Source organism: Amblyomma maculatum, chromosome 1 (assembly GCF_055883805.1).
Source record: "Amblyomma maculatum isolate TAMU_Amacu chromosome 1, ASM5588380v1, whole genome shotgun sequence".
Taxonomy (NCBI): Eukaryota; Metazoa; Arthropoda; class Arachnida; order Ixodida; family Ixodidae; genus Amblyomma; species Amblyomma maculatum.
The window spans coordinates 422,829,561-422,842,288 of record NC_139344.1 but is presented as its reverse complement, the minus strand read 5'-3'; the positions used below and the strand labels follow the sequence as shown (position 1 = coordinate 422,842,288).

Here is a 12,728-nt window from a genome sequence, read left to right as displayed (position 1 = left end):
AGGTCAGTAACTGTTCCGAGCCTTCCGAGCGGCCGGCAGATGATGTAAGGCGGTGTTCGACGTGCGAGGATACGACCGGACACGTTTCCAAATAAAGTAACAAAATTTCTATAAAGAAAGGTGTTAGGCAAGGAGGCACGATCTCCCCAGTACTATTCACAGCTTGTTTAGAAGTATTCAGAAATTTGGAATGTGAGCGGTTGAGAATTAATGTAGATAGAGAATACTTCAGTGATCTGCGATTTGCTATGACGTTGCCTTGCTAAGTAACTCAGGGGAGGAACTGCAAAAAATGATTGATGACCTAGACAGGAAAAGTAGAAAGGTAGGCTTGAAAATCAATATGCAGAAGGCTAACGTAATGTTGAACAGTCTCGAGAGAAACAGCAGTTTATGTTTAGTAGCGAAGCACAGGAAGTAGTAGGCGAATGTCTATTTAGGACAGATAGCAACCGCTGATCCGGACCATGAAAGAGAGAAAAAAAAAAGGCGAATAAGTTTAGGATGGAGTGCATTTAGCAAGCACTCCCAGATTATGGCTAGCAGTTTACCGGTATCGCTCAAGAGGAAAGTATACAACAGTTGCATCTTACCTGTACTTACCTATGGGGCTAAGACGTGGAGGCTAACAAAGAGGGCTCTACTTAAGTTGAGGACAAAGCAGAGGGCTATGGAAAGAAAAATGGTAGGGGTAACATTAAGAGATAGAAAGCGTGCAGAGTGGGTCAGAGAAATAACTCACGACACTGACATCCTAGTGGTAATCAAGAAGAAGAAATGGACATGGGCAGGGCATGTAGCGCGAAGAAAGGATAACCGACGGTCGCTTAAGGTATCAAACTGGATTCCAAGGGAAGGAAAGCGTAGCAGGGGGCGGCAGAAAGTTAGGTGGGCGGATGAGGTTAAGAAGTTCGCAGGGGTCAAGTGGATGCAGCTAGCACATGACCGGATTAATTGGAGGAAAATGGGAGAGGCCTTCGCCCAGGAGTGGATATAGTCAGGCTGCTGCTGATGATGATGAGGAACTCCATTGGGCGGCGATGGCGCGCTCTAGTTGTGCCGCTTGGCCTTCCGAGCTCCCGGCAGATGATGTCTTCCTCATGGAGACGGGAGCGAAGCCGCCGTCGTTGTGCCCCCTGCGTTGTCACGGAGAAAGCAGGAATGCTAGACAAGGAGAATTGAGATACGCTTCTCACGTGCCCCAATTTTCAGCAACTGGACAGATGCATGAATAGCCTCTTTGGGGATTCCTTAAAGGGATTGCTGGTACCTTCAATTTCCGCACTGTGCGCTTTCCTTTAGATGGCCTGTGTAGCCCATTCAGAAGGTAGACGAACGATGTTCTCACCGAGCCTTTGTTCCCCACACCTTTGTATTGGAAACTTTATCATAGTATCTTGACACTAGCATTTTAAGACGTATTAAGCGTATGTAAATTCAGTGAGCTGCAAAAATGTTATTTTTTAAATTGTATACATCAACGTATGGCTTCATGCCAATGAGGTGTTTGTGCCGTGATCTGTGAATTTCTGCCTGTGTAACGCGCCAGAGACCATTAATCACTGCTTTATTTCGTATCGTGATTCTGTGTTTTTGTAGGAAATATGGCAGTGGACTCTTAAGAAGGGCATTGAAATCACGTGATATAGTATTCACTCTTTGCCTGTTGAAAACTGTGATGTGCCTTGTGATTTGTTTATTTTGATGGATCTATTTAGTGTAGGGAAGAGCCGAATGGTGAACTGTCATGTCGAATTTCCATGATCATCGAAGTGGTTATTCAGAGAGCAATGCAATCTTCACTGCGGGGAGCGAAGGCTGCACTTGAAAGCCACGTAGTTTGCTACTGCACTCTCTATGATTGTGTTCCTCCAGAAATTTAACATTTGTTATGGTGGGGAACTGCTAGTGTAAAGTGGGCTTCTCTGGGTAAATTCACCGGGTAAAGCCCAGTGTTTTGTTTTGGTCGGAACACACACACACACACACACACACACACACACACACACACACACACACACACACACACACACACACACACACACACACACACACACACACACACACACACACACACACACACACACACACACACACACACACACACACACACACACACACACACACACACACACACACACACACACACACACACACACACACACACACACACACACACACACACACACACACACACACACACACACACACACACACACACACACACACACACACACACACACACACACACACACACACACACACACACACACACACACACACACACACACACACACACACACACACACACACACACACACACACACACACACACACACACACACACACACACACACACACACACACACACACACACACACACACACACACACACACACACACACACACACACACACACACACACACACACACACACACACACACACACACACACACACACACACACACACACACACACACACACACACACACACACACACACACACACACACACACACACACACACACACACACACACACACACACACACACACACACACACACACACACACACACACACACACACACACACACACACACACACACACACACACACACACACACACACACACACACACACACACACACACACACACACACACACACACACACATACACACACACACACACACACACACACACACACACACACACACACACACACACACACACACACACACACACACACACACACACACACACACACACACACACACACACACACACACACACACACACACACACACACACACATATATATATATATATATATATATATATCGCGTAGTATCCAGTCGTGTCGCAGCTGGCTGGCGCGCTCGTCTAGCTATCGGAGGCTTGTTGTCCAGATAACATGCGGCACATACCCACAGAGGGGGATCGGCCAAGAATTGGACAGCAAATAAAGTTTTTGACTATGCTTACACGCAAAAAAATTATTGCAGGAGTAGAGAAAAAGTAAATACTAGGGGAAATAATTGAGACAAAAAATTATAAGTCATGACGCACACAGGCGATTGACACTGGAATTCGCAGAACAAGTGATGCATAAAAATTTAGCAAGACAAACGATTTGACGATTTGATTTTAGAAAAAAATTTTGGATAGTGGTAAAAACAGACCTGTGACTGTGTCCAAGGATGGTGGCGACAAATGATAACAATATCATGCTACTTAACCTGAGGCCAAGCTGTTGCAATAACCTTTCCATCAACTGTCTTCTCAACGCAGTGAAGCGGCGGCAAAACAATAAACAAATGATCTAATGATACTTGTTCACCGCAAAATGCGCAGGCTGGAGAAAATGCCACACCAGACCTATGAAGATAGAAATTTAAAGGTGGGATACGGCAGAGCAGCTTTATTAGAGAAAGCTCAAGTTGCCGTGAATGACACAATTTCCTACCCCAAGAATATTTGAGGTGCAGGTAGTCGTAAGATCTTAAAATATGCCCAGTTTGCATATTTAATAGAGTTCTTTTTTCCTAAACCTCGCTGTGGTGATATGCGTTGTCGCCGGAAGGATAGATGATACGGGGCCACTGAATGACTCTTTTGCCAAGCTATCAGCATATTCATTTAAAGTCACAGTGCTGTAACTTGGTACCCGTACCATGTGTACAAATTTGAAATGTCGAGGGATGAGGGAGCGAAAGATTTTTACAATTGCAGAATTCACTGACGAAGAGAGGGATGAGCACAAGGATAAAGAGTCGGTAATTACCGCCACTGCAGAAAAAGAGGAGTCTAGTTTCTGTAGAGCGAGTACCATTGCCAGAAACTCCGTTTGAAAAATTGAGGTTGATTTACGAAAGACGTACAGAGAGAGATCAGTCTAGTTGCAGACAATATATACTGACACCTGCCTTTTTGTTACACTGAGATGCGTCAGTTGCTATTGTTAAGCTAGCAGAAAGGTTTCCTAATTGATCTTCTAATAATCCGTTTAGAATTAAGGATGATAAATGTTTAGCATTGTTCGGAAAAATGTCGTCAACGGCAATGTCAACAGGAGAACGGCTAGTTTGCATGCAAAGAATGCTAGGAAGGGAAAAAGTTAAAGGGTCTAGTAAAGTTTGGACCATAATTACTTGCGGGGTGTGAAATTTAGGCAAATGGACACCAAAAAAGGAGGTCGGCTGGCAGCAAGAAATAGACATAGATCGGTGAAACTCTGATTGATATATCATTAGTTAGGAATTGTAATCTACATAGCAAAAGAGGAATTCTGGCTTCAAAGTAAAGCACATGATTGGCGACAAATGTTGGTAGACCAAGACACAAATGATACGCTTCCCGCTCCAAGAGAACAAGCAGGCGAATTTTATTAGCTGGTGAACCAGAAATCAACACTGATCCGACCTCAAAAATTGGACGGACATACATTACATAAACGATTAAAAGCGCATCTCTGCGCATTCCAGACCGGGGGCGACGTTTTCGGCGCAACAAGCCCACAGCCCGAGCCCCTTTCATGTCGACCTGGTTAATATGGGGCTGCTATGAAAGATTATTATAAATGACCCCTAGGTACTTTAAAGATCTAACTTGAGGAATCATTTGCTGCTGATACATTGAAGGCAGAGGTACGAGATCTTTTATACCGAAAACAAGTACAGCGAACTTGTTCACATTTAACGTGAGACATTAGCCACGCAACCAATTCTCAATATAATTTAGGTATGTTTGCAAGCGGAGACAAAAGAATAATGAATATCCGATGCAGCCGCAAAAACGCGATATCATCTACATATACGTAAGTGCGGAAATCATGATTAACTTGAATTGAAATGAGTAATATGTTGAAAAGCACAGGTGAGAGGGCTGGTCCTTGCGGATTTCCTCTGGCTTTCTTGTATCTGCCAGAATGAACGCCATTTAATGCACGGAAAGTTGACTCAACAGGCGCAGAATTCTGAGCTTTTAGAGGCCTCTCTCTGTCATTCATCTTGTTAAACATAGGATATTTTTTTCTTAGAACAGCGTTTGCTTCTTCGCTGAAAATTCAATAAGCGTTGATCAAAGCAAAAAAAGAAAATGTTTCTCGACAGAACTCCTCCGACGAAATTACCCTTGCACAATCGCCAAAACGGCCACTTTTCTTCAAAAGAACTGGCGGTGGTCACTTTCGGGTGTGGGACGTTTTCGCATGGAATGACCCAATTGAGAGTGGTGATGCGGGCGGCTCGTATTGATTGTACTTTTTGATTGTAAAATAAATTACCACAACTTGTGGAATTGAAGAAAGTGATCTTTTTGTGGCTTATGTGCATTACCACACTTTTTTTTTAATAAGATGCAAGCTTCTGCAGAAAGAAAATGCGCTTCCACAACTTCAGTTACACCATAATCCCATGGAAACTCGACACTGTGCCGTGCGCAAGCGCAGTACCAAGTTCACTTCTGTCATAATAACCAACACAGCCAGCAGCGTGCTTAAAAAACATTTGATTTTGCGATCGTAACCTTCAGCGTAAGAGATGCCAAAAGAATATGTCAGACGCACTCGAAGCCGCGAAGAAGCTGGCGCTGAAAATTTCATCATCACAATAGGGATGGTCTGTGAGCTATTTGCATCCTTTATACACTAATAATTTATAAACTCATATACATATCTTACGTAGTCAAAGTGGAAGGTACAGTCTTTGTCAAAAATGTAGAGCCCAGGGGGTCTACCTTTGTGCCACTGCGTGCGGCTTGTGATAGATTTTACGTTTGCCGAATCTCTGATGAGTAAGATTTTTTTTGTCCTACCGTGTCAATGGTACGGTTCTCGGCCATTGTTAAATCAGTGCAACTACAGACTTTGCAAGCAGACTCCCTGGGCTCTACACTTTTGAAAAAGGCTGTACATATTCTGGGCTGCAAATGTGGGGATTTTATAGTGGCTTCGAGGCAAGGTACAGAAGACCCGTCGAAATTAGAATAATTATTTTAAACAATAGTTCCCCCAAAGTAAAGATAATTGGGTAACAGCAGTTTATCACTGACAACTCGTTGCAAAGAAAGTAAGTTGATGAGACGGGCTGTAATCAGTTCCACCGTTCCTGCACGGTGGCGAATATGAATAATATGCCTATAATCATTTTCTTCAAGCGAAAATATTGCTACGGCACTCCACTCAGTCATGGAGACGATGAAGAAGGGCTGGGCTAGTGAAAAATGACGACGCTGAAGCTAGGGTCTAATTGTACTGCGAGTGTGTCCCTGAGTGTGTCCCTGAGGGCAAACTGTTGCGGCTACAACGCAGTGTGCCTCGTAATATCTTGGTGGAGGTGCGGGGTACGACACCAATACTAAAATCTTGATCTCCACAGTGGCCGTCAGCTTGGTGCTAGCTCTATGCACTCGGACGCAGCCCCTTCTACAGCGGCACAACCATTGCCCACTGTCGTCGTGGCGCTGCCTCGTTATCCGGGCACCTTTTCCGGCACCGATGACGTCGACATCGAAGATTGGCTCGCTATGTACGAGCGAGTCAGTAAGCACAACCGATGAGACGCAACATTGATGCTTGCAAACGTCATTTTCTACCTGTCTGGTACGGCGAGCGTCTGGTTTGAGACGCACGAAGAAGATCTGACATCCTGGGGCATGTGCAAAGAGAAGCTTCGGGATCTCATTGGCAAGCCGATTGGACGCAGGCCCGGCACTGAAAAGGACTCAGCATCGCGAACACAATCGTCAACCGAATCATATCTGTCGTACATACAAGACATGCTAGCTCTATACCGCAAAGTGAACAGCGCCATGCCCGTGTGTGACAAGGTGGACCACATCCCACCACGACCTCGCTACTACCAGGATCGCAGCGCCGCCTACTGACCGCACCCCAACTCTCTCTGTGATACGCTCTCTCGTGACTTTAACTCGCCATCCCCGCACATGTCCAGCCGCTCGCCGTACGTATCCCCAGACCCGCCCTTCCCGCTCGCCCTTACTTCGCCGTTCATCATCCCCTCACGTCTCTGGACCTCTCCCGGAAAACTCATCAATGCAGCGGTGTCCCTGTTACCGCTCCCATTGACACTGGTGCCCAAACTCCCGTCCTTAGCTCTTCATTTCGCCGCCGACTCAAAAAAGTTCTCACACCCGCCTCTTCATCAGCCGTTAGTGTCTCCGATGGAGGCGTCGCTGCTGTCATGGGGCTGTGCACTGCGTGCGTGAGCGTTTGTGGTCGTATCGAATGAAATTATATCCCTGTAATCGACCGCTGCCCCCACGGTGTGATCCTCGGCATGGACGTTTTTAACGGCCCACTCTGCCCTGATCGATTATTCAAGTGGCCTCCTTCGCTTAGACCTGCCTTTCTGCTCCGGCCACACAGATATCAATATCAAGCCACGCCACCGCTCCATCGAGTTCGTTCGCCTACCGCTCGATGCTGCAATGCATCTTCCTTTGGCCGCATTTACTGCTATCCCTGATGGTACATACGTCCCTCGTTCAATTCCCGATGTTCTCCACCGTAACGTCATCCTTCCTGACACTGTCGTGACCGTCACGGATAACATAATTTATTGTTTCGTCCTAAACTTCAGCCACACCGCCAAAATTTTGCCCCATGGCATTGCACTCGCTGACTTGTTTCCGTTGGCTGACTGCGAAGTTTCTGCCCTCAAGCCCCCGTATCAGCTTCTCGTTCGAACCTTTTTACTCCCATGATAGCAGCGGATTTGACACCTGAGCAAGCTAGTGCTCTCCCCGACCTTTTGTTTTCGTACAGCGACATATTTGATTTTGAGGAACGACCTTTGGGCCAGACATCTGTCGTTACCTATCACATCAATACTGGTGATGCCAGCCCCATTCACCGAAGGCCTTATCGAGTTTCCCTTGCTGAGCACCACGTGATACAGAAGCAAGTCGACAAGATGCTGACAATGTTATTGAGCTTTCCTGCAGTCCTTGGGCGCCCCCTGTCGTCTTAGTTAAAAAGAAAGGTCAAATTTGAAACTTCTGTGTCGACCGCCGCACCTAAATCAGATAACTAAAAAGAACGTTTATCCACTCCCGAGAATTGATGATGCCCTCGACTGCTTGCATGGTGCCACCTATTTTTCTTCGATCGGCATGCGTCCCAGCTACTGGCAAAAAGCTGTCGACGAACTGGATCGAGGGAAAACCGCATTTGACACCCCTGACGCACTATACTATTTCAAGGTCATGCAATTTGGCCTCTGTAACGCTCCTGCGACCTTCGAGCGCATGATGGACTCGCTTCTCCGTGGCTTTAAGTGGACATCGTGCTTATGATACTTAGATGACGTTATCGTTTTCTCTCCCACGTCCACAAGTCACCTTCAACGGCTTTCTACGATACTCGCTGTCTTCCGCCGCGCAGGTCTTCAACTCAATGCAGAAAAATTAAAATGTTACTCAAGTTGTCCATAAAGTATTTCTGCGAAGCCTGTAAAAATATGGCTTTCAATCTCAACTAATTTATCGCGTGAAAATGACATCATTATGAGCAGAAAAAATGTTCCAATTTTGTCCCCATGCTTTTGCACAAGAGGGGAGATTAACATTTTTGGTTTCACCAGAATAAAGAACTGATACAGTCACCCCCCGACACCCTAAGATAAATGTTCTGCAATAGGTTACACGTCAGCTCGTCTCATCCATGAAAGCATTTTTCGATCAATCAAAAGACGCAGTTCCGGCTCCCCAGGCCGGGTTTTTGTCCTTTAGCTCACATCAACTATAATTTTCGGTCAACTTGCCTCTGCCAGCGTGAATCTGGCCCCTACCAATGAATTAAACAAATACATAATCTAGAAGATCGAATACAAATTAACTGGAATCTGTATTCTAGGTTAAGCTTCCTCATGCATCGTCCCCGTCAGCTTTTCCAGTTTTTCTGATCGCATTGAAAGTTGTTCTTCTTTCGTTCCCTATGGGTCACTTCTTTCAGATGGCTGAATATCCAGTCATAATGTGTAATGATCTCTCATTTGTCGTCATTTCACTCACTAGTGGCAACAATAATGCAGTAATAAAAGCACTTCTACATGAGGAAGTGATTTGTCGGTATCGAAGAGGCTAAAATAGTTTTTCACTCCGACTCACATAAGCAGAAGAAAGTGTAACGTGTCATTTTATAAATTATACGTATACAGACCACGAGAACAGTTCACAGACCATCACTGTTGCAATAACGGAATTTAAAGCGCCAGCTTCATAGTTACTTCGCGAACGCCTGCCTAAGTCTGTTGGCACTATTCACCCTGCAGCTTACAACCCTAACATCAACAATTCGTTACACAAGTTTATAGTGGCTAGTTGCCGTTTATTAGTTCATTTATTATTTTGTTATTAGATTTGTAGTTGCCGTTCGTGTTTATTATAGCTGAAATGAACCAGGGGCATGAGAATATTGTGAAAGAATGCCAGATCGAGATGGCAAGGTAGTGACGGCAAAGCAAGGTATGCCGTGTGTGGCATTTTAATCCGATGGCAAACCCAGGCGCATGCCAGAGCCGGCGCAGCGGGATGATGACGACAGTAAGCACAAAAAATAAAGAAGATCCGTGGAAGGCTCCCAACATTCAAAATTTGGAAAAACAGGTTGTATATGTTGTATCCATTAACTGAGAAAATCTTATAGGCCTTAACTAATTGCATGGAAGGTTGATTAGGGCACATCGTAATTTTCTTCGGCGGCTTTTGTCCAAAGCATGGAACACTTCTATGCCATCGAGAATCGTCAATGGTCTGTTGAAGGATTCAGCACCCTGATGCAGTTCATTCGTACGGCGCCGAAAGTACATAATAGCCTTAAAATACGACCACGACTGAGAGACACGGCGGTTTTCGGCTAATTTACGAAACCCTCCCTCTATACTCTCCCACCCATAAACTGATATTTGCTTCCAGCTCGTTGCCAGTTATAGGAGCAACCACAGAATAACTGCATCAATTCAACAGTAGATGCAAGAAGTATACAAAACCGAAGGAATTTAAAATTCTTCAAAAAGTGGAAAATTGCATAACTTCAGAACGGCTTGTCACATAGGCCACTGCAGCCACTTGTTTTCATCGGGTGAGCCATACCTACATGTTGACACACGTTTGAATTGTCCAACACGTTTGGGAGTCGAGAAATCGAACCTAAGACCCCAGGGTGGACCTATAGCACAGGGTGGCCAGACAAGGCCAGACCGGATTTGGCTGAATTCGGGAAAAAAAAAAAATTGTCCCAGAGCTGGAAAACGGGCTCTTTGAAGCAGAGTCTTGAGAATACTGAAGACAATCCAATCAGAAGAACAGAAACGTGAAAGAAGACACGACATCGTGGGAGCACCGTTCAAAGCTACGCAATGAGTTGGAGAGCAGAGTTTCTCTACTCAAGCTCCGACAGCCTGACAGATACGACAGAACCGCAAACCTCAAAACGAGACCGTAAAAAGAAGACCAAGAAAACTACCAAACAAAGAAGAAGGGACACCTCTTCATATCAAGAGGAAAAGGACCAAGAAAGGACAACATCAAATATTGAACAACGAAAAAAAAGGGAAAAAAGAGAACCAACAACTCGCAAAAAACTCAAACGAAGAGGACAACGAGCCAAACGAAGAGGATAATGAGGAACAGAACGACCAACAATGGAGGTCTGGAGAATAGGAATGGCACTCAAGAAAAGACGAGCAGCCACTGAATCAGGAAAAGTTACATGAGCCTCCCAACAAACCACCAATTCGATCCGAAACTCCTGGGAAGAGCAACGCAAGCGTCGCAAGCGGCACAAGCGACAAAGAAGATCCATCAAGTACCCCATGGAGAGAAGACATAAAGACCATCACAAAAAAAAAAATGGCAAAGAGCGATCAATGCATCATGAGAGCCCTCTGTAGGATTTCAGTCATATCAGAGGGAGATGAGACAGCGGCAAGCCTACTCGACGTCGTCTTGACAGCAGTATCAAAACTGAAGTCGATGTTGCTTGAAGCAACACATGAAAACCAATTTCTAAAAGGGCAGATTGAGGAGCTTCAAAGACCAACTCCCCCTCAGAGTTATGCAGAGGCCATACAAAAACCCGTGGAAAAGCCAGAAATGAAAAGGAAAGAAACAACGGCAGTCATCGTCACATCAAAAACTTTGACGAAGGAAAAAATCATGGACGTCCTAAAGAAAGAAATCGATCCAACTGAACTAAAGATAAAGGACACCACGTTGCGGCCAGGCAAAGAAGGAGTGATCATCACATCAACGGATGCCGATTCCATCGATCGGTTGAAAAGCTACATCGAACAAAAAGAAAAGTTGAAGAACTTGGACATAAAGAAGCCCAAGGGTCGCCGCCTTGAGCTTAAACTAGTTGGCATCGACAAAGATATACCGCAGGAAGAAGTCGTAGACAAGCTCATCTTTCAGAACGACCTCAAATGCAACCCTGAAGACATCGAACTGAAAGAACAGTACCAGGGTCGCAATGGCACCACGGTCATTCTAGCAGTCAACAAGAATGGATACGAAGAACTCCGAGACAGGCGGACACTCAATCTTGGCTGGGTTAGAACACCTGTTTTTGACAACATCATCGTTAACAGGTGTCTTAAATGCGCAACGTACGAACATGGATCATTTGGATGTCAAGAAGACCCAAGATGCAACAACTGTGGGCAACACGGGCATCAGAGCCGAGAATGTGAACTGCAGGCATTTTGTCCAGTGTGTCACAAGGCAGGAGTGCCAGCAGAAAAGGTCCACCATTCTATGCTTTCATACACATGTCCGGTATACCTGAAGAAAAAGAAAGAAGAGAAAGCAAGAATAATTCAAAGACTTGCATACAACTCTCGTCAACAACATGGCACAGAATACATCGGTAGCAGGCTACTCTAATACTAAAAACACATCACAACAACCTCAACTATCAAATGAAACAGTGCAAGTAACAAAAGACAGCAATATGCTAAAATTTATACAGGTTAATCTAGCACATGCATTCAAGGCAAATCAAGCACTTAAAGATTTTAATGATGAAAATCAGCACAATATTTCAGTAATTCAAGAGCCATATCATTACAATAATCAAATAATACCATTCCCCATCAAACACAAAATTATAGCATCCACAGATAATCCGAAAACTGCAATAATTATTCATGATGAGAATGTACAAATTTTTCCAATTAAAACCACCAGTAACATAATAATAGCTAGAATCACAAAAGGGAATAAATCAATTATAATATTCAATTGCTATTGCCCACCGAATGACGACATAATTCCAGTTATTAATACTTTGGAGACAGAAATTGTGAAATTCCAGCAAGAAAACATAATCATAATGGGCGATTTTAATGCAAAAAATACAGTATGGGGTAGCAGAGAAAATGATAATAAAGGCGAAGAAATACTGGAATTCATTATCAGGAACAGCCTCGTCATATTAAATGAAAGAGATTCACCACCAACTTTCAAAACATCGAGAGCAAAAGGTTGGATCGATATAACAATAGTTAACGAACAGTTTCAAACAGAAGTAAGTAAATGGAAAGTATTGAAAGAGATGAATTATAGTGATCACCGTTATATACAAACAACAATCTCGAATGTTAATCAACCTGAAAAATATCACTTAACCTTAAAAGCAAATCAAAAAATTCTTGAACACTTAAGCAAAGATAAATGGTTTAACAAAATATTTGAACTGGAAACCC

At 44.3% G+C, this 12,728-nt stretch overlaps 1 long non-coding RNA gene across 1 annotated transcript in view; it reads right to left on the bottom strand.

The window, feature by feature from the left end:
* Positions 1 to 7,009: 7,009 nt before the first annotated feature.
* LOC146209249 (uncharacterized) overlaps positions 7,010 to 12,728 on the bottom strand; it is a 61,676-nt gene continuing 55,957 nt past the window's right edge. The window contains exon 3 of the long non-coding RNA XR_014706113.1: positions 7,010 to 11,805. This is a non-coding gene — a long non-coding RNA (uncharacterized LOC146209249). The remainder of the gene's footprint in view (positions 11,806 to 12,728) is intronic.